Source organism: Peromyscus californicus, unplaced genomic scaffold, assembly GCF_007827085.1.
Source record: "Peromyscus californicus insignis strain IS unplaced genomic scaffold, ASM782708v3 Scaffold_10__1_contigs__length_136768540, whole genome shotgun sequence".
Lineage (NCBI taxonomy): Eukaryota > Metazoa > Chordata > Mammalia > Rodentia > Cricetidae > Peromyscus > Peromyscus californicus.
Genome location: NW_026294391.1, coordinates 129,437,494 through 129,463,942, shown reverse-complemented (window position 1 = coordinate 129,463,942; position 26,449 = coordinate 129,437,494).

Genomic DNA, 26,449 nt, shown 5'->3' with positions numbered 1-26,449 from the left:
CAAAGCCTCCCCCGAGGACTGAGATCAAACTAGTAGACTCAGTCCAGGCAGGTCCAGTCCCCTTCTCCCAGGCAAAGCCAAGCGACCCTGCATAGGCCCCAGGTTTCAAACAGCCAACTCATGCAATGAGCACAGGACCCGGTCCCACTGCCTGGATGCCTCCCAAACAGATCAAGACAATTGACTATCTCACCCATTCAGAGGGCCTGATCCAGTTGGGGACCCCTCAGCCATTGGCTCATAGTTCATGTGTTTCCATTCATTTGGCTATTTGTCCCTGTGCTTTATCCAACCTTGGTCTTAACAATTCTCGCTCATATAAACCCTCCTCTTCCTCGCTAATTGGACACCTGGACCTCCACCCGGGGCCTAGCCGTGGATCTCTGCATCCAGCTGGAAAACAGGACCCCAAGAAAGACACGGGGATCACCCAATGATGGAGAAATGGATGAGATCTACATGAACATCCTGGACATGAGTAGGGGTAATGAAGAGCGAGAGTCGAGGGAAAGAGAGCTTGGGGGAGCGGGAGATCCCAGCTGGACCAAGAACAGAGAGGGAGAACAAGGAATAGGAGACCATAGTAAATGAAGACCACTTGAGAATAGGAAGAAGCAAAGTGCTAGAGAGGCCCACAGAAATCCACAAAGATACCCCCACAATAGACTGCTGGCAATGGTTGAGAGACAGTCCGAACTGACGTACTCTGGTGATGGGATAGCCAAACACCCTAACTGTCGTGCTAGAAACCCCATCCAATGACTGAGGGAAAACATCAAGTCTTTTGACCTATGCAATTCAGATGCTTGGATTAATTGTAAGGGCTTATGCCTCTGCCTCTCTAAGCTAATTCAATTGACCAGGCTGACACATGAGTGCCTTGGAGAGGGACTGCTCCAGAAAGTAGAAAACTGAAGTGATGTGTTTTCCTCGAGTTGATGGAAATGAACTCATTCTGTAGGAAATGTGCATTACTGAGCTGCCAAAATCTTACTAACCAGGCTCATGAATGTGATAGCAAACTACTGGAATCTGTACAGACACACACACACACACACACACACACACACACACACACACACACACACACACACAGACACACACATATGTATGCATATATATATATATATATATATATATGAGTATGCCCTCCTCACATCACAATAGATTTTATGTTGTACCTAGCAATTCTTATTTAGTACTTTCTGGCTTAAATTTACATGTGCTGATTTCACTCTACAGAAGTCACAGAAGTACATACCAGGCAGAGTATTTTGGTAATTCCCATACATTGATAAGCAAGGAAGTTTATAATTTCATCTGCGCAGGTGCACATAGGTGACTACAGGGGGACTCAGAGGTTCCAGGTCCTGCTGTGTGAAAGCCTGGAACCCTGGCAATGGGAATTTTGTAAGTAGAGTCATGAATGTTCCAGTGGACTTTAAAATGTTAATGCAGAGCCATAAAGACTTTGGCATACTTGGAATTTGAGTTGCTCTTTGATAGGGCAGCAACAGAAGACTGTCTGATGCCCATAGAAATTTGATCAATTGAGAAATATGCCCCCAGCATTCTACACCATGGAGCATTGCCAGATTAGCCCAATTCTGACACAATCTTCCAACTGACTGTTTCCAAATTAGCACAAGTGTGTGATTTTTAATATCCGCCTCAGCATGAACTTCCTGCTTTATAATCTTAATGTCTTCCATATGAGAGAGACTTGATCTTTCTGTCTTTCACTGTGGACTAACTGGGTCTGAACAAATTTCCAGAAATCTTTATGGGCTATTGTCTTTCTGTCTTGTCATTCTGTTCTGGGAGTCCATAAACTCCTGTTGTGATGTGAGCTACTCTTCCTTGACTATTACTTCATTTGCTTAGGAGCATATTAACTGCTCTCATTTGCCCATTTGTATTGGCCCAGGAATAAGTATAAAGGACTAGAGCTTTTTGTACTGGTGTTACCTGAGTTGTCACTCAGAATTTACAGGACAGGAGAGAGCAAAGCAGTCCTGAGATTTACATGCCTACAAAGGAAATTTGCGTTGGCACATGGCAAGAGATCTTAAGATAATATATATCTTAAATGAGACCTAATGATAGGTTATTATGGGAGCCCTTATGGAGAGGCTTAGCTTTTTCTTTTGAAAGGTAAGGGCAACAGAGCCGCTTTGGGACAGGATGGGGGTAATTAAGCAATGAAAAGAGTAGACTGGTCACTTTCAGAGCATCACCTCCAGCAAAGCCTTGTGAAAATTTAAAAGGAGAGATGAGGAACAGCAAAACATCTAATTTAGGGGGCAAAGGAGGGGTAAATGAAACAGTATGGGAAATGTATATTAGATAAAAACAGAAGGCAGTCAGAGGTGGCTAGAGTGGAGAGGTGTTATGCCTGCCTGTTAAAGAGGTGAGGGAGACTGACAAGAGCTACAATATAGTGAGAGACAGGTGGAGCATAGAGATTCTTGGGTTAAACATTTTTGTTGGAATTTTGTGAAAAATGTTTCCTGGAACACTGGAACATTTCATTATAAGATGTGTGTGCCAATGTTCATAGCCTTCCCCTCTATCACAGTGGGTGAACAGTATGTACTTCTATGTTTGGCCAACCCTCCTTTTCTTTTTCATTTGATTCTCTCCCCAGTCATCCTCTTGACCTACTTTAGCAGCAGTTACTACCTGATGTTCTAGTTATATAAGTTTATATTGTGATTGCTTATCTTCTTCACTGCTGTGAGCGCTAAAAGAGTGAAGACATTTTGGTTTTTTTTTTGTTTCAAAGATGTATTCTCAACACCTAAACTACTTATAGCACAAAGAGAGCACTCTAAAGTGGTTGATGGATTAATGATATTAATAGTTTTTCAACAATAGTCATGGTCAAATATCTGTGGGAACCTGAGAACTAACAGTAGTTTCATAGCTCTCCTCCAGGAAATGTTTTGGAGGCTTTTTAATGCTAATGTGCTAGTGAGAAAGGCAGGTTGTTTAGTACATGGTGAATATAGGGGTCAGTGGAAGGAAGGAAATGGCTCATTGATCTATTTTAAAGGTAAAATTAGCAAGACTTCTAATGGATTGTATATAAATAATTTTGACCAGAAGAAAAGCAAACAGCATCGTGTGTGTGTGTGTGTGTGTGTGTGTGTGTGTGTGTGTGTGTGTGTGTGTGTGTTTGTGTGTGTGTATTTTGAGAAACCACGTTGATTGATCGATGGCCCATGTTGATTGATTTCTGGCCCATTCACTGAAGCTTTACAGAGGTTGGCAATTGCATGGAGAAGCAAGAGCTGTCTGAAGAACAGGGCAGAAATGGGGTCATGCAGGGATTGTCAAATCACAGGAGGATTTCTGGAGTGAGAGGAAGCTTTTGAAAGATTTTAAATGGGGAATAGCACAGTAAGATTTACATCTTTAAAAGATAGCTGGTGTGTAGACAGAATGTATTAAATTTGGCAAGAATATGAGCAGAAAAATAGGATATTTTTACAATTCTGGGGCCAAGTGCTCCTGATCTTACAACTTACCAGTCAAATGCCAGTCAGACCATCTGAGCCATGTTTACATCTTACCAACTCAACTGTCATGCAGTCCCTCATTCATTCTTCACATTGTTTCCTACATAAGACCCTGATCATAATAAATTCTTCCTTAAATATTTGTGTGGGATGAGAGAATGTATAAACACAGACCTTGTCCCCAGTACCATTCTTGGCATTGATCCTCAGGCACATTGCCATGGATACCTCCTCAGGACATCGAGTCTGCAGGGTTAGCTAAACCCACCACTCTATCTTTGTTAATCTCCATTGCAGTCTCATCAGTCAAAGTCTAGTTTCATTTTGCTATAGTTTTGCAAATCAGAGCCTATGAACTATAAAACAAACAAAGGAAAAACCAGCAAGACAAACAAACAAAACCCCCAAAACACTCCACTGGAAGAGACTATGATGTTATGATGTAGCCAGAAAACACTGGACAAGGTATATCTGGGTCATTGGAGTTTGTGAATATTTAGATTCAGGATGTCTATCAAAAGGTGCAAAAGGAATATGGTTCTGTTGTATTACTGACTAAAGAGTAGGAATGAGACTGGCTAGCTTCCCAGATATCCTGGAGTTGCAGTCTATGAGAGCTGAAGAAGCAGCATTTAAAGAACACCTATCTTTTTACCCATAAACAAAGAAACACAAGTACAAAGAGGGACACTAAGGTGCTCAGGCCAATGGACACGTAAGCTCTAAGGCAGTGTATAATGCGAATAGGATAGGACAGGCAGAAATAAAGTTAGAAGATCTACCCTCCACATTTGCCTAATAGCTCTGCTCTCAACTCCCTCAAGGCTCAATTGCCTGAAACATGGTATTGAGCTAGTCACTTCTTAGGTTTATCCAAAAAGCATAAGGTTCACTCTCATCCCAGATTGACACCCTTCTCCTCTATGGGAAAGGATAACATTTCAAGCACAATCGTTTCAGACGAGCTCTTCTGTATTCAGTTCCTCAAGGCACAAAAAAACATTTGAGACAATCAGCCTGATTCCAGAAACTGGAATTCAATAAATTGGAAAAAAATCTCTGCTCCAGAAGTTTACATCTGAGCAAAAAAAAAAATTGTATCCAAACAGAAAACCTGCTAGGCTGCAAGTTTAATAAGCTATTAAACAGCACCATCTGAATCTTGCAATCAAAGCAAAAACACTGTAAAAAAAATCAAGAGATAAGAAAAGATTTCACATTGTTAAAAGTTTATGCTATTTCTGACTTCCCCAAATGTTACCATTAACCTGGGAGTTAATCAGAGTTTTTCATTTACCTGTTGTTCAGAGTCATAATGAGCAATTTAACAGGGTAAATAAAAAGATCTAAAGAAGCAATAAACTCGAATGTCACAAGTGGCAATCATCTACCTTGCGAGGCTTATGCATTACAAAGCATCGCACAGCTGGAAACAAATGATTCCACAGAACACTGTAAATAACCTCCAAGCCCACTCCTAATTAAAGTGAAGCCCGATTTTCTCATGAGCATTGAATATATGAACCAATTAAGGAAATATCATTTATTTCCTGAAAGGGCCATGTCTCCTTTCCTCTTTCTGTCTTTTTCCCTCCCTCTTCCCTCTCTCCTGTCTCCACTGTGTCTCTGCTCTGCTCTGTCTCCCTTCTAAACTAGTTTCCACCAAAGAGCTGGCCCCCAATGCTTCTGAGCTACAATAATGAGACATCCCTGCTTTAAGCAAATTTTGCACCTGTAACCTGCAGAAATATAGCCAGAGCATTTGAAAAATTACTTCCACACTGCACAGTGCCATGAAAATTTATCTTTGAGATGATTTTATTGCATGGTTACCCTAGGCAATTAAATCAATAAATCTTAACTGTCAGGAAGGTTGGCCCCATGCCAGAAATAAATGAAATGCACGAAATCAGTAAATAAAAGGTTCCTGACAACTCATTCCAGAAATTATTTAGCAGTTGCAGTTGTGGGGGAGTTTGTGTTTCACTCCTCAGCCTTTTTTGACATTCTCTCTGAGAAATAATTATGTTAACAAACATAATGGCTCCACTGCAAAGAAGTCAGAGTTTGCCAAGCCATAAATTATAGTCCTGGAAAAGCAGGAAGGAAATACAGCCACATGGCCAGAAGTGGTATGCCTGGAGCAGTTTGGGTTGGGGACAGATTAGGGAATAGCTCCCTGGTGACTTTAAAAAAAATATTCATTTTACATACCAACCACAGATTCCCCCCTCATCCCTCCTCCTGCTCCCCATCCCCTGCCTTCTGCCCCCCTCATCTCCTCCTCCAACAGGGTAAGTCCTCCCAAGGGGGGACAGCTAAGCCTGTTACATTCATTTGAGGGAGGACCAAGCCCCTACCTGCTTTATCAGGGGTGAGCAAGGTGTCTGACCATAGGTAATGGTCATGCACCAGGGAAAGATACTGCCAGGGGCCCCTTGGTCAATTTGTAGAAGATTGCAAATAGATCCATATCTATCATCTAGCACAAAACTCAAATCCAAGTGGATCAAAGACCTCAATATAAATCCAGCTACACTGAACCTGATAGAGGAGAACGTAGGAAGTAGCCTAGAAAGCATTGGCACAGGAAACCACTTCCTAAATATAACACCAGTAGTGCAGATACTGAGAGCAACAATTAATAAATGGGACCTCCTGAAAATGAGAAGTTTCTGTAAGGCAGAGGACACAGTAAATAAGAAAAAAAAATGACAGCCTACAGAATGGGAAAAGATCTTCACCAACCCTATATCTGACAGAGGGCTGAACTCCAAAATAAATAAAGAACTCAGGAAACTAGACAGCAAACCAAACAATCCAATGTTAAAAATTAGCTACAGATCTAAACAGGGAATTCTCAAGAGAAGTATCTCAAATGGCCAAAAGACATTTAAGGAATTGCTCAACATCCTTAGTCATCAGGGAAATGCAAATCAAAATGACTTTGAGATACCATCTTACACCTGTCAGAATGGCTAATTTCAAAAACACTGATGATAGCTTATGCTGGAGAGGATGTGGAGCAAGGGGAAAACTCCTATACTGTTGGTGGGAGTACAAAATTGTACAGTCACTTTGGGAATCAGTATTCTCAGTTTCTCAGAAAATTGGGAATCAATCTTCCTCAAGACCTAGCTACACTACTCTTGGGCATATACCCAAGGGATGCTCAAACATACCACAAGGACACTTGCTCAACTGTGTTCATAGCAGCATTATTCATAATATTGAGAACCTGGAAACAACCTAGATGCCCCTCAACCGAAGAATGGATAAAGAAATGTGGTACATATACACAATGGAGTACTACTCAGCAGAGAAAAACAATGACATCATGAGGTTTGCAGGCAAATGGATGGAACCAGAAAATATCATCCTGAGTGAGGTAACCCAGGCTCAGAAAGACAAACATGGTATACACTCACTTATAAGTGGATACTAGGTGTAAAGCAAAATATAATCAGACTACAACCCACAGCTTCAGAGAAGTTAGGAAACAAGGAGGACCCTAAGAGGGATGTGTGGATCACCTTGGGAAGTGGAAACAGAGGAGATCTCCATGAGTAAATTGAGAATGGGGGGTGATAAAGGGTAGGGGATGGGGGATGAGAACATGAGGGTATGGGATGGTAGAGCTGGGGGAGGGATGGAGTGGGAGAGCAATGAAAGTGATATTTTCATAGAGAGAGACATTATGGGGTAGGGGAGAAACCTGGTGCTAAGAAAATTCCGAGGAATCCTCAAGGATGACTCCAGCTAAGACAACTAGCAACAGTGGAGAGAGTGCCTGAACTGGCCTACCCTGATAATCAGATTGGGGAAAACCATAACCGTCATCATAGCATCTTTAGCCAGTAAATGATGGAAGCAGATGCAGAGATCCACAACCAAGCACGAGGCTGAGCTCCGTCAGTCCAGTCAAAGAGAGGGAAGAGGGATTGTATGAGCAAGGGGGTCAAGATCATGATGGGGAAATCTACAGAGACAACTGAACCAAGCTCATAGGAACTCACAAACTTTAGACCAAGCTGTGGAACCTGTGTGGGACCAGACTAGGCCCTCTGCATATGGGAGACAGTTGTGTAGCTTGGTCTCTTTGAGGGGCCCCTGGAAGTGTGGTCAGGATCTATCCCTGGTGCCTTTGAGAGGGAACCAGTCACTGCTCCTTGGCTCTGCTTCTTCATGACTCCAGCCTTAGCCCTGACAAGAATCATCCTCTGCTCAGGGAATTGCACTGGCTTTGTCTTGTATTATGTAATTTATAGGACTTCCTGAGCATTTCTTCAGTGCTGTATCCTTCAGATGCATTCAGTCATAGGAAGTGAGTTATTATTCCCATTATTCAAATGAAAAACAAGGAGACCCAGAAGAGTTAAGTGTTAAGATGGTAGGCAAGTAGAGCCAAGGCTGGCCTCATCATGGCCTTGCCTCACAGTACCTGTACTGCTTTAGTGTGTGTCTCTTAGGCTCAGGCTGTAACAAAGAATGTAATGCAGTGTTTGAACTCATTTATTCTTGCTGTGTTCCTCATTGCCTTTGTCTTTTGAGTTCTTCTTCCCCTTCTCAGCTTACTCTCCTTTAATGAAGGTCCTCTAATAATTTTCTTTCATAGCTGACAATGGATAAATGGCACTGACATGTTGCCTGTGAGGGTCATAGGCCCTTTAAGAGCTACCTGAGAGTCTGAGCAGAGGCCTTGGCTTTTCTCCAAATACAGTGCCTTTTTCTTATCTTCTGTGGGCTTCCTAGGTTTCCTAATTTCATCCCAATTATTACCCCCTCTATAGAGCCCTCCTCATCTAACCGTACCCTGCTAACACAAAAGCTTATAGCACAAGACATGGTTTCTTAACAGTTGCCCCATTATTTGCAGTTTTACCTTCATTGTGTGACTTTTCTGCAGAATGACTTCTTATCCTACTGGATCACAAGCTCAGTGAGTGCAGGGAACCTTTATCTTGTACACATAATGACCAATTACCAAATGATAAATGACGTGAGGTGTTTCAGTGTACTAGAGTTGTCACATGCAAGCATACTAGGTACCTTAAACAAAAGAAATCTTGGGTTACATAGGGTGGAGTCTAGAAATCTAAGATAAGTGGCAGCAGGGCTCATTCTTTCTGAGGACTATGGGAGAAGATTCTGGTCCTTATTCCCTTCCTTGGCAATTTTCATATGCATATGGCATTGTCCCTGTATGTAAATCTGTCTCCAAATGTACCCCTCCATGGTTTAGGATATCAGCCATATTAGTTTAAGAGTCACCTTAATGATTACATTTTGAACTTGATTACATTGATAAAGACACTATTCTGAACACAGTTGGCTTATGAGGTATTAGGAGTTAGGATTCCATTGTATGAAGTCCTAGGGGGAAATATCAACCTATACATAGCAACAACTGACCTTAGAATAGAGGTTCCTCAGAATTCTTTCTGGAAAGCCTTCAGATTTTTTTTAATGCAGAGGGAGAGAGAGCATAGCAGATCCATTTGTAGTTTGCTTCTACAACTCTGCACACTGGAATATAATCAACCTGTCCTTGAGAGGATCCCAGAAGAGCTTGAAGGCTCTATCATCAATGAATACCTGGAGGAGAATGCCTAAAGCAACCCAAAGATCTGGAACAGCTTGGGGCACAGTCCTTTGCTATCAGAGTGAGAGGCTTCACTGCAGGCAGAGCTGAGGCCAGACACAAAACTTCAGATTTTGGCATCTCTAGGTCAAGGCTCACTTTCCTTTCAATGTTCACACACTTAAACCTTTCTCCTACTGTTGAAACTATTTTTTACTGTCTCCCTGTATGGGTCAGGAGACTTTGCTAGGTTTGGTTTACTCTCTGGGCAAATGTATGGAAGGACTACTATAGGGTGAAGAAGGGGAAAGTCTTCCAGAAGTGTGAAAGATGTCTGTGGAACATAGATTCCCCATGTTCAAGAGAAGCCTGGAGTTCAATAAAGCAATTTAAGAGCCTGTCAGTAGCTCAGTGGGTGGAAGTGGGCAGGAGCTGGAAGTAAAGGCATAAAGGAATGCTGTGTAGCCCCTTAGAGAGTATGGTATTATCTGGGAAGCAGGTCTCACATCTTCCAGGAGGTCTTAAGAAGCAGCAACTAGGAAAGAAAGCAGCTCTTGGAAAGTCCCTAGGCAGGGAACACTGAATTATATTGGGGGCAACTATAGCTGTAGCAGTAAGAAAAGAGAAACCATGAGAACACTGGGGCCTTTGGGGGATCCAAGAGATGCTGGAACCCTATAAGTACAGTTATTCTGTAATCCCTGAAGGGTAGGAGAGGCAAACTGTTGAGAAGATGTTCCTTCTGCTTCCTCATTAGTTCTCTTCAAGCTTCAGCTAATGCACATCTTTGTTTGTTTTGTTTTTTCTTCATAATTCTTGCTGGCAAGTTCCCAGTGCAAATAATTCCCTATCAGTACTTCACAAGCATTAAGGTAGTTATGTTCAAATTAATGATTTGAAGCAAAATACAAGCATTGTTATTTGAGCTAGAGGCTGGTAGATGGCAAAGGTGCAGTATCTAATAACTAAGTGCAGACTTTGCAATGACAGCCACAAAATTTCAAAATAATAATAATTTGCATTTCTATAACAGCTTTTGTCTTACTAATGAGCTTAACAAAATTAATTCATTAATTTGCTGTGGTCCCATAGACAGCAAAGAAGTAAAGATTGCTTGATAATTTCATGCCTGCAGAAACTAAGGCAGGGAGAAAAAATATTATGTGGGCAGGTTACTGTACATGAGGCTTTAGGTCCACTGCTCCAGTTAGCATGGGCAGAGGGTGAATCTTCTATGTAAGAGTAAAGTCTTCTTGAGCCCTGCCTATATGATAAGAGTTAAGCAGAAGTTTGATTTGTCCCTCAAGATTCTTGTCCCCCAGTTTATACACTAGGCTAATACCTCTCCAAAGTGGCCAGGCCCTGTGATTAGAACAAATATTGTGTGTGTGTGTGTGTGTGTGTGTGTGTGTGTGTGTGTGTGTGTGTGTGTGTTGGGGGTTGGGGGTATTAAGTGATATTACATGCCAAAGAGGAAGGGACTTCATAGAAGAAATTAGGGCTGCCAATTAGTGTGATTTGAGTTCACCAAAATGGAGATTATTCTGGCTGGATGGGTTTGCCACGATTAGGTAAGTTCTTAAAAGGAGTAACTAGAAGCCAGATTCCCTTTGTTACTAGCATTGAAGAAGCCAGGTGATAGGAGTTCCACAGCTGCAAGGAAATGAACTTTTCAATAATCTAAGTTATGTTGGAAGCAGAGTCAGAGCTACCCATAGCTCATAGCTCTGGCCAGCACATGACTGTAGCTTTGGAAAGACCCTGAGTTAGTGTGCAGCTAACCAACACTAAGACTCTTGACTCATGATATCTGTGAGGAAATAAGTGTATGTAATGCTTTAAGCTGCTGAGTTCATGACACTTCATTACTCAGCAACAGAGAACCAATATGAGGCATTACACACATGCCTCACAGCTTTTGTGTTTTGTGCTCTGAGCTGTCCCCAACTAATGGTTATAATCTAAGAAGACACTGACTTATCTTAACTCAAATGGAAAAGCAATTTTACTTGAAAGTTGGGCTGTGTAGCTGGAGAGTTTCTCTCTAGCTCCCGCCAAACCCCGCCAGTCCCGGAGCCCACTTATAAAATAAACACACATACTCTTATATTATTTAAACTGTTTGGTCTAATGGTTCAGGCTTCTTGCTATCTAGTTTTTCTGTCTTAAATTAACCCATTTCTATTAATCTATACTTTGCCACGTGGCTTGTGGCTTACCAGTACTTTACATCTTGCTTGTCATGGCGGTGGCTGGCAGTGTCTCTCTGCCTCAGCCTTCCACTTCCCAGAATTCACTTCTCTGCTTGTCCCGCCTATACTTCCTGCCTGGCTACTGGCCAATCAGTGTTTTATTTATTAACCATTCAGAGCAACACATTTGACATGCAGAACATCCCACAGCAGAGCTGGTAAAGATTATCACTATTTAGTGGATGACAATTGCTGTTGATAACAGATTTGACAGGAATTTTAAGTGATGTTCATGGATATATGGTGTAAGCCCCAGTATCTGGATATGACTTTCTAAAAAAATCTAATGACATTTTATTTTTATTTATGTGTCTCTCTGTGTGTATGTGCACATGCATGTGGATACTCACAGAGACCAGAAAATGGAGTCAGATCCCTTGGAGCTAGAATTACAGGCAGATGTAAGCTGCCCAATGTAGGTACTAGGTACTAAAGTCTAGTCTTCTGAAAGATCAGCAAATGCTCTTACTCACTGAGCTACTTCTTCATTCATATTGACATGGGTAACTTTTAAACACTTGCAAAAAAAGAAGGTGATGGTGCAGAAATTCAGCCATATGCAAGGATTCTGCCCATCAAAGAAAGCCATACACTGACATGAGTGAGGGTAAGAAGTACAGTCCTAGCTAGAGAAACTTTGATGAGAAAATTGATTCTTAATCTTGATTAGAGATTAGAGCCACATAGAAGGATGCTCATAATGCTTATTAAGGGGGGTTATGTGTATGATGGTGGCCATGAATCCACGAGTATATGAGCAGCAAAAATTGGACATGATGGATTTAAGAAAAAAAAGAGGACACAAAGTTGGGCCAGCTGTAGTAAGGCAGTATATATGGTAATAGTTGGAGGATGGAGGTGAATATAATCAAAGTACATTGTAGATGAACAGTCTTATTAAATAAGAAACACAGAGCCAATTGCAAAGTTAAAAGCCCAGGAGGTCAGAGCAGTAGCTGAGAGCTGAGCTTACCCTTCGCTGCCTCTCTTGTCCTTCCTCTCAGCAAGAGTACTACTTCCTGTGTATCTGTCTTTTTATAGACTTTCTGTTCTGCCTTCTCATTGGTTGTAAACCCAACCACATGACCTCCTTGTCACTGCCCATCTATATAGACCTCCAGGTCTTCTATGGTTGGTATTAAGATTAAAGGTGTGTGTCTCCATGCTGGTGGTATCCTTGAACACACAAAGATCTGCCTGTCATGTGATCAAGATTAAGGGTGTGTGCTACCACTGCCAGACTTCTGCTATGGCTTGCTATCAGCTCTGACCCCCAGGCAACTTTATTTATTAACATACAAATAAAATCACATTTCAGTACAAATAAAATATCACCATAGTACATTGTATGAAATTCTGAAAGAACTAGTAGAAATGAGAAAGAAAAGAATAAGAGCCAATAAATATTTAGCACTATAAAACTTACTGGAAGCTTTGCCTCCATGCTTAATCTGTAATATTCTTTCCTATGAATGCTTTAGTCCAATAAAGATGAATGGAAGTACTATGTAAATGAGCCCGTATGGTAGAGGTTACCTTCCAGTTCCTTGAATCATTGGTGTGTCCTTAGAGTTGGGAAATCTGTGTTTCAGATCACTACCACTATCCCTTACTCAACATCCAGGCATGCTAATTGAGAATGCCTCTAGAGATACACCCTTCCTTGAACATGTATGGCCTGCTGCAAGGAAAATCTTATTGATAAAATAAGAATATGATCAGGAGATTGTGACTGAGGTAACTATAAAATTCCTGGAGAGTTATAAAAATGTGAAAGGAAGTCCCTTTCCTGGAGAAGAATACTCTGTGTTGGTGTCCCATGGGATATTTTCTCTAGAGGGATAGGAGCATAATATGGCCTGTGCCCTGGGAACATGTGGGGTGCATAAGTAATGGGGCTTTTCTCTAATAAGGTCAGAGGAACACATCTTCATCTTGATTTCATGTGAGTATAAGCAAGAGAACTTTAAAAGTTATTACTGCCAACAAGGCCAAGAAACCTGTGGCTAGATAGACCATGGACTCTAGGGGAGAACCTACAACTATTGTTCTGCTAAATAGACATACCATTAAAAATAACCTCTAGTGACTTATAGCTAGACCCCTATAGATCAGTGCATCTTTCAACAGGTACCAGAGAAGATTATTCTTGTAATAGATGATAATTAATGCAGAGATATACAATTGGTCAGCATGAAGACTTTGAAGTGCTCAGGCTTAAATGGAATTTCTATATCATACACCTCCACTGAAAGCTCAGGGATCTTTGTGGAAGAGAAGGCAGAATATTTTAAAAGCCAGGAGTGGTAGGTGACTTCAAGAAAATACATCAGGGCAGATACACATAGGAACTCACATGCCACACCAACTCCAGTGTCATCCATGTGACATGAACAATTATGTTGATAATAGTGTATGAGAGAGATGTGTCCCACGGAACTAAGCTCACTGGAGGTCCCTGGCAGAATGCCCACATTGAGCTTCCTTCTCAGAGAAGATGTACTTCACAGATCATGAGATCCCTGGGCTATGGGTTCTGTATAACTGCTTTTCTGATAATGTTCTAATTAATCTATAAAGCACAGCCAAAATTAATGAATGCTTGGGTTGTGAACTATGGAGGAAAGGGGAAGCTGGACATGGATCTAATCAGATATAACAGAATGAGCTATTTCTTAGAGACCCCAAGCAGCTAGATAAAGAAAGTATAAAGGTTCAGACACTTCTAGGGAATGAACACTCACCCACTAAAAATCCTTTATGAATCCCAACTAAAGTGATTTATGGTAAAAAACATTATCTCATAGGAGGCAGATGGTGGGCCCCTCTGTTAAGGAAGTTCAGCATGGGAAACTTAAGGATTACAGCAGAACCCCTTCCCCTTACAGGCGAAAAGGGACAAGAGTCCATATTCCAGCAGGTAAAAAGTTTTTATATTAAAAGAGATATGTGATGGAAGAACTGAAGAAAGACTTAGAGAGGGTCTGCAGCATCCAAATTGGCTAAGTGGGTCATGAGAACCAGAAAAGTAGAAGTGAACAATAAACTAGAAAGCTGCTAAGATAAGATAAAGGACACAGCTGCAACCACAAGAAGTCTACACAAGTCTAGGGACTGTAGTAAGTTTAAAAAACAAAGACTGCTCTTTGGGTCATAAAGTTCTTGTGGGTAAAGGGATATGTCTTGCGCCGATTAATAAGTGTGTGCTTGCTGTTTTTTAAAGATGATGCAATTGAATTATTGCCAAGCTCTTGTTGTTCCTTGTATGACTTGATAGTTTTCTTTTCTGTATATAAACTACTGATTTGCAAAAGTAAAATTGCAGCAGATTCAAATCACTTCTGAGTGTGTTGTCTGTCTGTCATTCACCGAATCCTTGCCTTCCTGGCTACCCAAGCCCTGGTTCTCCTACGGTCGTGGTACCCCTGATGGGCCAGTCTGTGGCACTCACAACAGTTGTGACAGCATGCATAAGACTTGCACAAGCTCAAACTGGACAAAATCCTAGCATGGAGGAGGGGAGGAATACATGAAGTTCTGAACCCTAGCTGAGGAGCTTTGACATCTGTAGCACAAAACTCTAATTTATCTTAATAATAAAAAGCAAGAGACAGATATCAGAGTAAATGATGAAAGATGAGAGAGACAAAAGAAGTGCTGGGATTAAAGGTGTATGCCACCACTGCCTGGCCTCTGTGGTTAACTAGTGGCTAGCTCTGTCCTCTGATATCCAGGCAAGCTTTATTTGTTTGAGCACAAACAAAATATTACCACATTTCCCCTATTTGTCTAAAATAAAAAGAGAATGTTATAACTAATAGAGAAAACTATATACAGTAAGTGCAATAACTATATACAATATATATAGGCAATAAATATATCAACAATGTCTAGTCCATTAACAATTGAGAAATTCAGAGAAAATATTCCATTATCTAGACTTTCTATTATAACTTGCATTACCAAAACTATCTTCTAATATCTCTCAACATTATACACTTTACATCTCTTTAGCAAATTTCTTTTCTGAATTTGTTAACAAGGAAAACTATAACTATCTAATCTTCAACTCCATCAGAGACTCAAGAAGGAAATAATGTTAACTGAGTAGCAGAAAGTTTGAGCAAGCGACTTCCAAAATATGTGAGAAATGACAGAAACAGCTGGCTGCCTGGACAGTCACCCAAGGTTCCTCTGTAATGTTGGGGCATCCATCTTTGACCTATAGGCCTAGCATATCTGATAGACTTTTTTTGTGAAGCAGAATGTTCTGAAGGGCTGTCCTACCTTTTCTTGGCAAAGTTTGTCAGTTGCTTTCTTCTGAGTCCTGCAGAATGTCTGGCAGTTTCTTCTTCAAAGCAGGTACCTCAAGGACCATCCCATCCACCCTCGTTTGGGCAAAGTTTAGTGGTCCTTACTTTGTGGGTCCTGAATGTTTATACAGCATACTGTCAAGCAGTCCAGGCAAGAGCAGTTTTTTGCTCAAATGGCTAGCCTTACCACATTGAAAGTAAACTCTGCAATGAATTTCTTTGATGCCCATCATCTCTGAAGTAAATTGGTGCTGCCAGGAGCAGATGTGTCTCATTGTCATGAAAAACCTTAGGCTAACAAAACATTTTAAATGCCATAATCTGTAGGTCTTTGAAGTATTTGAAGACCATCTATCTAAAGTATATATCTATATGATCTTGAAAGCACATCTAACATATCCACAAATTTGATCGTCATAAATAACTACTAACCTATATTTCTTGATTATCCTATATAGTTTATAATAATAGCTTTCAAAACAAAAATTGCACCTTATTTTTTAAATGAGCTATATAAACACAATACCTTGAACAAGAGGAGAAATATACATATAGTATAACAAAATTTACTTTAAACTTGTATCACTAAACAAAAATCCATACCAATGTAAAATATTTGAGTCAGAATAAAAGGTAAACAAAGGAGATTAGATTCAGGGATATTGTTCTAAAAAGAAAAAGGAGGAATATAGAAATGATAGAATAAAATCATAGATTATTGAATCTATTTTAATCCAAAAAACAACTATTAATCTTACATATTTTACATTGGTATGGATTTTAGCTTATTGATACAAATTTAAAGTTAATTTTGTTATATGTATATTTCTACTCTTGTCTGAGATATTATGTTTATGCAACTCATTTAAAAATGTAATATATAATTACAGATTGATAATCATCTATAATAGTCAAATTTATAGTCATGTTAGGTTTTCTAGGTATACATAGATATATTTCAGTTAGATAGTTAATCTTCAAACACTTCAAAGACCTGCAGAATATGACATTTTAAATGTTTTAAGAACTTAGACTTGACAGTGAGACATGTCTGCTCCTGGCAGCACCAATTACTTCAAAGAGGCTTGTGGGCATCAAAGAAGCTTTATATGGAGTTTGTTTTCTTTATGCAAAAGCTAGCCATGTGGGCAAAGAAACTGCCCTTGCATCAATTGCTGACAGACACTGTCCAAATTGGACAAGCAGGACACAAAAGTAAGTGACTGCAGAAATTTGCCAAGACAAGGTGGGACAGTCCTTTAAGAATCATGCTTCACAGATAAGTCTGTCAGATATTCTAGGCCTATAAGCTGAAGAAGGATGCCCCAACAATTCAGAGGAACCTAGGATGACTGTCCAGGCAGCCTGATGTCCTTGTCTTTAAGTAATATTTCACCCTTCTGGGGTGTTTGATAGAGTTGAAGACTAAATAGGTATAGTTACAGTTTTCCTTAGTTATGATAAAAGATAAATTAGGTACAAAACTTTAAACTCATAAAGATAAGATAGGTAATAAAGTGCTTTCTCTAATTTTGCCAAATACAAATGGATTGAACATTGTAACTCTAATTCTCAATAACTGTTTTTGTTGTATATAATCTTACTATATTAAAGTTAAATCCTTCCTTTTTAATTAGACAAAAGGGGAAAATGCTGTGGAACAATCTTTTTATATACTATGAGTATGTATTACTCTCAATAGATAGTAAAAAGCTGACAGGCAGGTGGCTGGACAGGAAATTAGGCAGGAAAGCCAAAGTGAAAATGCTGAGAAGGAGAAGGGTGGAGCCAGGAGTCGCCAGCCAGACTCAGAGGAAGCAAGATGAGAATGCTGTACTGAGAAAAGGTACCAAGTCACATGGCTACACACAGATAAGAATTATGGGTTAATTTAAGTGTAAGAGCTAGTTAGTAATAAGCCTGAGTTAATATTAAGCCTCCAATTCAATTATTTGGGAAGCAGCTGCTGGTATTTGGGAGTTGCTCATGCGACAGAAACTTCTACTTACATGAAACCTATACCAAGCAACATTATCAGGCTCAGAATCTATGCCTAGACAGGTCATAGGCCCTAGGTGATAACCTAGTCCTATTTTCTGTTAAATGGACTTCATATTAAACTGACAAACTGACTCTTACGGATTTAGTGTTATAATCAACATATGGTCAACATGCAGATAAGAGACTATAGAATGCTTTGCCCTATAGAGAAAATATATACCGCCTCCCCCCCAGGCTCAAAGATCACTGAAGAAGAAGAAGAAGAAGAAGAAGAAGAAGAAGAAGAAGAAGAAGAAGAAGAAGAAGAAGAAGAAGAAGAAGAAGAAGAAGAAGAAAGATCATTAGAGTTCGAGGTAGTAGATGGCTACAAAGAAACATTATATTTTGGATAGAGTAGTTGCACATATGAACTCATAGTTGTTAGGAGAGCATGCTCAAGACCTGTGTGAGCTCAAGCTAGACTAAATCCCAGCATGGAGAAGGAAGTTGGGCACACAACCTCATGCTGTTCATAGGGGCTATTGGAAATTGTTAGATGTTGAGAGAGAGAAAGACAGTTTTCTCTAAGGGTATAACCTCCGTCAAGTAGAACAACTCTCCAGTGGAAGACTGCATATCCAAAACTATTTGGGCACCACAAATTAGTCTTGAAGGATTTGTTTTAAAAATAGGACTTAAGTTTGGTGGCTAGGGAAGAGGGTAGATTTGGGAAGAGTTGAGGGAGAAGGGTTAATATGACCCAAACATGTTTTATGAAACATTCAAAGAACTAATAAAAAATGGGAAAAAAAGAGAATGGGTGACATAGTATTCAGCTCAAGTACCAAATGTGTTTTCTAGAGAAATTTTGAAAGCTAAATGTTCTCTGCAATGCATGGAGCTTGGTGTACTTTCTGCCTTTTATGTGCTACACTCTGAAACCATCTATCCAATTGTGTCATATGTGTCATTGTAGCTTCAGCCTTGAAGCTGCCCTCACTACCCTTATGCCAGGAGAGTATTAAGACTGTTGGCCTTGATAATGACAGTGTGTCAAAGCAAAGATTTTAGAAAATAAAATCCTCCAAGCTCTTGAGATGAAATGTAGGATGAGAAATACCAGTCTGAATGTCAGGAAAAAGGCTGATATCAAATCCATTTCATAGAAGAAAGTGGAAGGCAGAGAAGTTAAGTGTCAGGTAGCAATAACCTACTCTAAAATCCTACCCCAAAGCCTCAGATCCTGCAGGAGTTAAGTGGAGTCTGGGTCTGCCTTCAAAGCACACTGATATTAAAGCTCCATAAGTCCATGTCCTGACTATCCTCTCAGAGTGACTGGCCAGGAATGTGGGGCTATCTCTCTCTCTTTCTCATTTTTTTTATTCCAAGCTAAAGGGGACTCATGACACTAAATCTTACCTGAGTTTCAGGATTCTCTTGTACCTAGTTTTCAATCTTCATCAAAAAATGTATTTTTAAAGACTGACCTGGTGGCCTTTCCTTTTACCAAAAGGACATCACTTCCTGCACACTCAGTGATCTTTTTTACTTCTGTTTTTATAATGAAAATGATACATGTTCCAGGATCAGAGATCAAGTCCTTTGGTACCACACAAGGTACAAATTTTGGCTTTAGAACCTTTGACAAACAGCTTAACCATGCTGTGTCTCCATGTTGCCACCTATCCAAGAGACATATAATAATTTTCACTTCATAGGGCCATTTTGAGGATTTTCTGCACAAATGTGTATGAAAGTGCCAGAAGAGTGTCAGACTCCTTGTGTCCTTATTAGTGATAATAATCCCTGTGCAGCAGATCAAACCATAGAATCTCAGCACTTTACTTTTTAAAATGCTATTCTGTATATTTTTTCTAGTTCTCTGCATGCACGCACACTTTTATGCATGCCATAATAAATTATGGCATATATTTTTGAGAGGAGTAAAAAAACCTGGTTGCCTGATATATATATATATATCTTTATTTCTTTGTTTTTTCACAACAAAATTTCACATTTGTGGATGTTATAGGGTTCAAATTAGGAAAAACAATTTGAATTCCTAGTGGTAATTCTCTATCAGTTTTAAAAAACATTTAGGCACATGAGGGTTCATACCTAGATTATGATTGTTATTTTGCAATGTCAAAATATCTGGCCAGGAAAATGCAGAACATATTTTACCCCACAGGAAACTTGGCTATATTAATCATTAATATCATATTTATTGACATATATTGTGTGCTACATGACTTAATATTGTTATTCCTCATTTCACATTGCTAGATACTATATTCCATATGTGTGGAATTTTATGGTATCTGAAACCTGCTTTTTATGTGTCTGGAGGAAGTTTAACATTTTGGGGGAAATCATTCTAAATTATATGGCATGTGCTTCTAATATAATACAAAGTGTATACTTAAAATAACTTAATTTCTTTCTAATAGTTTGAAATTAATAGTGTGACCTAAAGTCACTGTCTGTGTTGCCTTTCCAGGCTTGTGGCTACATGCCCCTGAAGTAAACAGCCACAGCTATTTGACCTTTTGAGCTTTTAGACTAGCTTTATCATTTCTGCTGTTTCTTTTCTCTGTGATAATGAGTTATGCTCTTATGCTTTCATAGATTTTTTGCCCTATACAATAAGAATCCATAAAACCAAACATTTAAAATAATTTTTCTTAAATGAGATTTGCATGATTGTCCTAGTGTTTATCTTGAAAAATGAATTGAATCTGTGTGTGAGAGTTATTTGTTTTTTTGGCCCTTGATTTTACTATTGAGGTAAGTAGGAACATTGGTTCTGTAGTATAATGTGAAACAGGTAGTAATGAGGTACTTACTGTTGAAAAAGTCTGTAAGCAGAGTAATGCATATGTTAAAAATGAGGTTTTCACAAATATTTATTTTGTATTTTTAAATAATTCAATGCATTATGAATATAAATAGAGCCTTTATGAGAAAGAGCAATACACTGTTCATTCAGTATCATTTTTACAGAGCCATCTTGTTGGGCAATAATAAAGTACATTAAAATGATTGTATATAGAGTTACTGTACAACAAATCAGGAAAACACTTGTGTGCCACACATTTGAAATGCAAAGCCATGTATGTAGATACAGTTTGTGCATATAAAACATATGAAGCCAGGTTTTAAAAAATATGACAGATAGTTCATTAACTTACTGATATTAAATAATTAGTTGAGCCTATACAGAATATCAGAACTCACTGAAATTCTGATGAGACAAACATGCTTATTAAGAGCAGTGACAGTTGGAGAGCCTAAAATAAGTGTGAATATTGGCATTCTGCACATATGAAGGAGTGGTTCAAAAGGATAATTTCTAAAGCCAAAAGGGCACTTCCTGAATCATCATTGCATTTTTTGTTGTTGTTGGTTTTTGTTTTTTGTTTTCGCAAGAGAGGGTTTCTCTGTGTAGTTTTGACTGCCTGTCCTGGATCTTGCTCTGTAGACTAGGCTGGTCCTGATCATAGAATTTTAATGGCCACCTGGAAGGCCATCAGTATGGAAGAGGCAACTTTTATGGATAGGGCCTCAGGAACTTTTTCTTAGGAGCTAGGCAAGGCTGTTCCTAATGGTTAAGTGCTGTGGGATGTTCTGTATGGCAAATGTGTTGCTGATTGGTCAATAAATAAAACACTGATTGGCCATTGGCTAGGCAGGAAGTATAGGCAGGACAAGGAGGAGAATAAAGCTGGGAAGTGGAAGGCTGAGTCAGAGAGACACTGCCAGCCGCCACAATGACAAACAGCATGTGAAGATGCCGGTAAGCCATGAGCCATGTGGCAAGGTATAGATTAATGGAAATGGATTAATTTAAGCTGTAAGAACAGTTAGCAAGAAGCCTGCCACGGCCATACAGTTTGTAACCAATATAAGTCTCTGTGTTTACTTGTTTGGGTCTGAGCGGCTGTGGGACTGGCAGGTGAGAGAGATTTGTCCTGACTGTGGGCCAGGCAGGAAAACTCAAGCTACAGTTAAGTTTCTCTATTCACTTGGAAAGACACTAGGCTAAACATTAACCCCATGAATCAGAGTAGCAGCTTGAAGCAAAATTATTTCTACCATGAGTGCTCAACTCTGTTCATGTTTTTGGAGTTGAGATGGCCTGTGTCTTTCATCCCATGTTTTTTTAAAACTACAAGTTTCTCTTGAAAACTGTTAGATTTGAACAGAGCATTTTCCTAACAAAGACCAATGGAATCCATTTGATTGAGCCATGATGTTATGACACAAGCTTCCAAGAAGACAGAGTTTTTATTTTAAAATGCCCCCTTCATATAACAGTGTAGCCATGGCCTTCCGTAACTGTGAAATAATGGTTTTCAGGAAGGAAACATTAAAAATCTCATGGATAGACAGCCAGATACATCACACATACACACACACACACACACACACACACACACACACACACACACACACACATGAGTGGTTTGTGTAATTATGGCTTGACACAGCATTAGTCCAGAGACATGGTTGTCAGTGCCCCCAACACGTAGAAAAAGCATAAGCTGACATATTTCCATATGTGTCTTGGTTAATCAATAAAAATTTTCCATACAATTACATATACAATATTTGTTTTTAAAATCTGCATGAAGATGTTGTTTCTGTCCTCCTCCCAGAAGAATAAGAAAAATGTTACAGAGTCACATTTTCATTTGCAAAATTTTGGAACTATCTTTTTGGAAATAATATGAGATACTGTAAATGGGCACACTATATGGGAATGAGCCTTTTCGTTATGAACATATGCACTACAAAGCACAAAGAATTTCCTCCCAGCAATTCTCATGGGTATTTGTATGCTTTAAGTAACTTACTGTAAGGTAGGTGAAGTCCTTTATTGAACTGCATTAAGTCTCAAGAGATATTATAAAACACCCATTTACAAAACTACCTTTCTCATTCTCACCATTTGTTCCTGTATGAGGTAAAAGAACACAACAAAGAGGAGGTGTCCTTTCTTGGCAACCCATCAATATTTGTCAAGATTGCATATCTGGATGATAGGTTTCCTGGCATAATTCAAGTTTAGTAATGATTCAACAATGATTTTACATGCACAATATTGCACCATCGCTGAAGTGGCTTTGCAATCCAGAAAAAGTACAGTGCCTCTTTCTTTGAAGGTAACTGAACAGACAGTGGACTGATGGCTTCTGGTGTGCAGTGGAACAGTAGTTGAAACAGTTATTCTTGAAGGAGTAAGTAGGCTGATGGAGTCTAACCTCTCAATGGTATACTGGCATTTAATAAAGGAGTTGAAGCCACCCAAAAGCCGAGAAGAATAGGAAGCTGAATTCCAAAAACACCAGCAATTTCCAGAATTTAAAATCCTGAATCATGAGAGGACACTGGAAGAATTCAAATTTATCTGGTACATGGAATACTTGCACCGAGTGTGAGGTCGAGCTGTAGGCCTTGCGAACATCCTACTTCACAAATGAGTCTGTCAGATATGCTAAGCCTGTAGGCCGAAGATGACACCCCAGTGTACAGAGAAACCTCAGGTGACTGTCCAGGAAGCTGGCTGTTTCTGTCATAACTCATTTTTTTGAAGTCACTTGTTTGTACTTCCTGTTTTACAAGGTAATATTATTTCCTTCTCAGGTCTCTGAGGGAGTTGAAAATTAGATAGTTGTATTTATAGTTCTCCTTGTTAAGAAATTCAGAAAAGAAACTAACTAAGAGGTGTTAAATGTGTAATGTTGAAAGACATCATAAGATAGTTTTCTGTTGGTAATATAAGTTAGGATAGAAAGTGAATTAAATACATTTTGAACTCACCAAAACAGGATGCAAATGAACTGGACATTGTGATGTATTTATTGCTTGTATATATTGTATACAGTTATTGTACTTACTATATATAGTCTTTGTCATATTACTTATAACTTTTTAAAAATTTTGAAAAAAATTTTATTAGACAAAAAAGGGGAAATGTGGTGATATTTTATTTGTGCTTTGATAAATAAAAATTGCCTGGGGAATCAGAGGGAAAAGAAAGCCATTATAAGTAAACAAAGAAGTCAGGCAGTGGTAGCACAGGCCCTTAATCCTATCACTTAGCAGGCAGGATCTCTGTGTTCAAGGCCACACTAGGAAACAGAGCCAAGTGTGGTGACACATACCTTTAATGCCAGTATCAACCAGAGTTCTGGAGGCCTGTACAGATAGGAAGTGATAGAGTTGGCCAGGAAAATAAAGTGATGTAGCTAGACACAGAGAAATTAACAAAGTAATTCAGCCCATGGGCTCTCTACAATCTGTAATTCCTTTGCCTATTTTATTATCCACGATGGCCATAAATTCTAGCAAATGCCTGATTATAGAATCAGCCTTTTCTGAACTCAAAGCAGTTGCCCATTGAAATCCTGAATAAGTACCAATAGTGTGGTGTACATATTTCACAATTCAATATTTTAAAGGGGAAGAGGGAACTGCAATCAAAATAATTCTTCAGTGAGTAAGAACAACCCACCTTCCAAAAATAAAAGGGGGAAAAACCCAGATGAACATAAAAATCTCTCGACTGAAGTGTTCTGGAAAATTAATTGAAGAAAGGTTTGTTATTGCATTTACAGTAGTTACAAACATCCTTGTTTGCTGCTTCCATATTTCCAACTAAAGTTCATCAAAATGTCCTGATATAAGCAGTTTTTCATTTGCCAGCAACCATTCTACTTGTTCCAAAACTGCATAACAAAGGTCCAAATATATACAAATTAAATCAGCACAGTTAATATATATATACTATGTAAAAGTATAGTTATTATTCTACAATGGTTTCATAATACAGCATGCCTTTCCAGGCAGCACATCTTAAATCAGGATGCATCTATTTTGATTAATTCATTGTGTCTTAAGAGCATGAACAGGTACAATTCAGAAATTCATAATTAATTCAGCTATTTATTTGTTTGGAGAGAGAAGCAGCATCAGCAGGGACACCATTAGGAAGTGCTCGGAGGAGAGGGAGGAAGAAAGAGAGGCAGAAAAGGATGGAGATCAAGGGAGAGAGGGAAGGAAGGAGGGAGAGAGAGAGTGTGAGACAGATTGCAATAAGCACAGCCTCAATCACAGATACCACCACAAGAACAAAACAGATACTAGCTAGTCTCTTTCTTGGAGAAGCCTAAGTATGTATCACTCATGTAATGAGATGTGCAAAGGAGAATTTTAAGTATATTTTGAACCCAGGGTCCACTTCTGAGCATTTTATCTCTATAAGCCTCACATTTCACATGTTAATTTTACAATCAAAATTCTTCAGAAGTACTACTTTGATGAAAATAAGAATAAAAAACACTAATTTGTAGCATTAAATAAATACCTAGGAATTTTATCTCAGAGATTTCCCTTTCTAACATATCCAGAGAGATTGGAATTATTCAGGAAGGAAACTATTTGACAAATCATCTTGAGACAGAACTAATCTCATTTTTGATATTCATGAATGAGTATGATTTTTAGCAAGGATGGATCTGCAGCAGTGGATGCACCAATTGATGTCAATCACATTTGTGGTCCCTTGTAGCCATGAAAACCTGTTCATCGCCTGTGGCATACAGAGTCCCTGTATAAGTACAATGCCACTTTAACAAGACCCAGATGTTACCATTCTCAGGCAGGAACAAAAGTTGCAAGAATGCCATGAAAGGACACAGCACCTAAACCTTGTCATTCTCTAGCCACAGAAATAATCACAAAGGCAAATAACACAAAGACCAGGAAGTATGAACAAGACATGCATCTCTTACAAGTTTTGTACTGAGTTCAGACAGAACATGGTATTGTTTAAAGAATAGCAAGATACTATGTCAAGTTCTTCAACCTTTCTTTATCCAAAGCTCTTAACTGCAGATGTATAGGCACAGGGGAACTGGTTCTTTGAGTGTTTCTGTTTACTCTCAAGAGGACTTGTGGTAGAGGTTTAATAAAGTCATATGTATAATTAATGGAAACTTTGATTTCTTAGAAACTGTAGATTATGTCTTTGTGTTAGCGACCTTAGTTTTCTTCATAACTGCTGAAAAAGAAGTGTCATTTTGGAATCATAGTTATTGCTTTCGGAGATATTCTGGTTTGGATTCAGAGCTAGGACTGTGAGTAGAGACTTTTAACTATGAACAAATGTTAAAGATTTAACTGAAGTAAAAGTCATATGATCAACAATATGCATATGAAATAATTTCTGTGTTTCCATTTAGCAATAAAAAACACAATTAATTTTGAATTGTGTTTCTCCACAAAGATCCTGTAACTATTTTATCTCAATTACATTTAAAAATTCGAAACACTCCTTAGAGTATGAAAACTAGTTTAATTTAATATGATAAATTTGTATCCTTTAAATTTAAAAATGAGTTATGGTAGTTTTCTAAATGTTAGTCTCACTTCCATGTTATCTTTGAGATGCAGAGAAAATGCCTCTGCACTAATCTAACTGTGTTGTCAGCTGTTGAGGATTTCATTCTGTCTCGCTAGCTCCAGATTAAAAGTTAGACTTCCAGAATTTCCCATACCACCAGGGCCTCATCATTAATTAACTACATTAGTATATTGGTTTACATTTAGGCTTATATAATGGTTTTAGTTACTAAAGTAGGTGTGGACATGAGTATCCACATAAACAAATGTGTGAAACATGAGCCCTCTTTGGTTGTGTTAAGTAATATGGTGGAGCTGGCTTGGTTCACAGGAAATAATAGTATTTATCCCTCCCAAGTTTGTTTTCACCAAGGTCACAGTTGTTAACTTGTTATC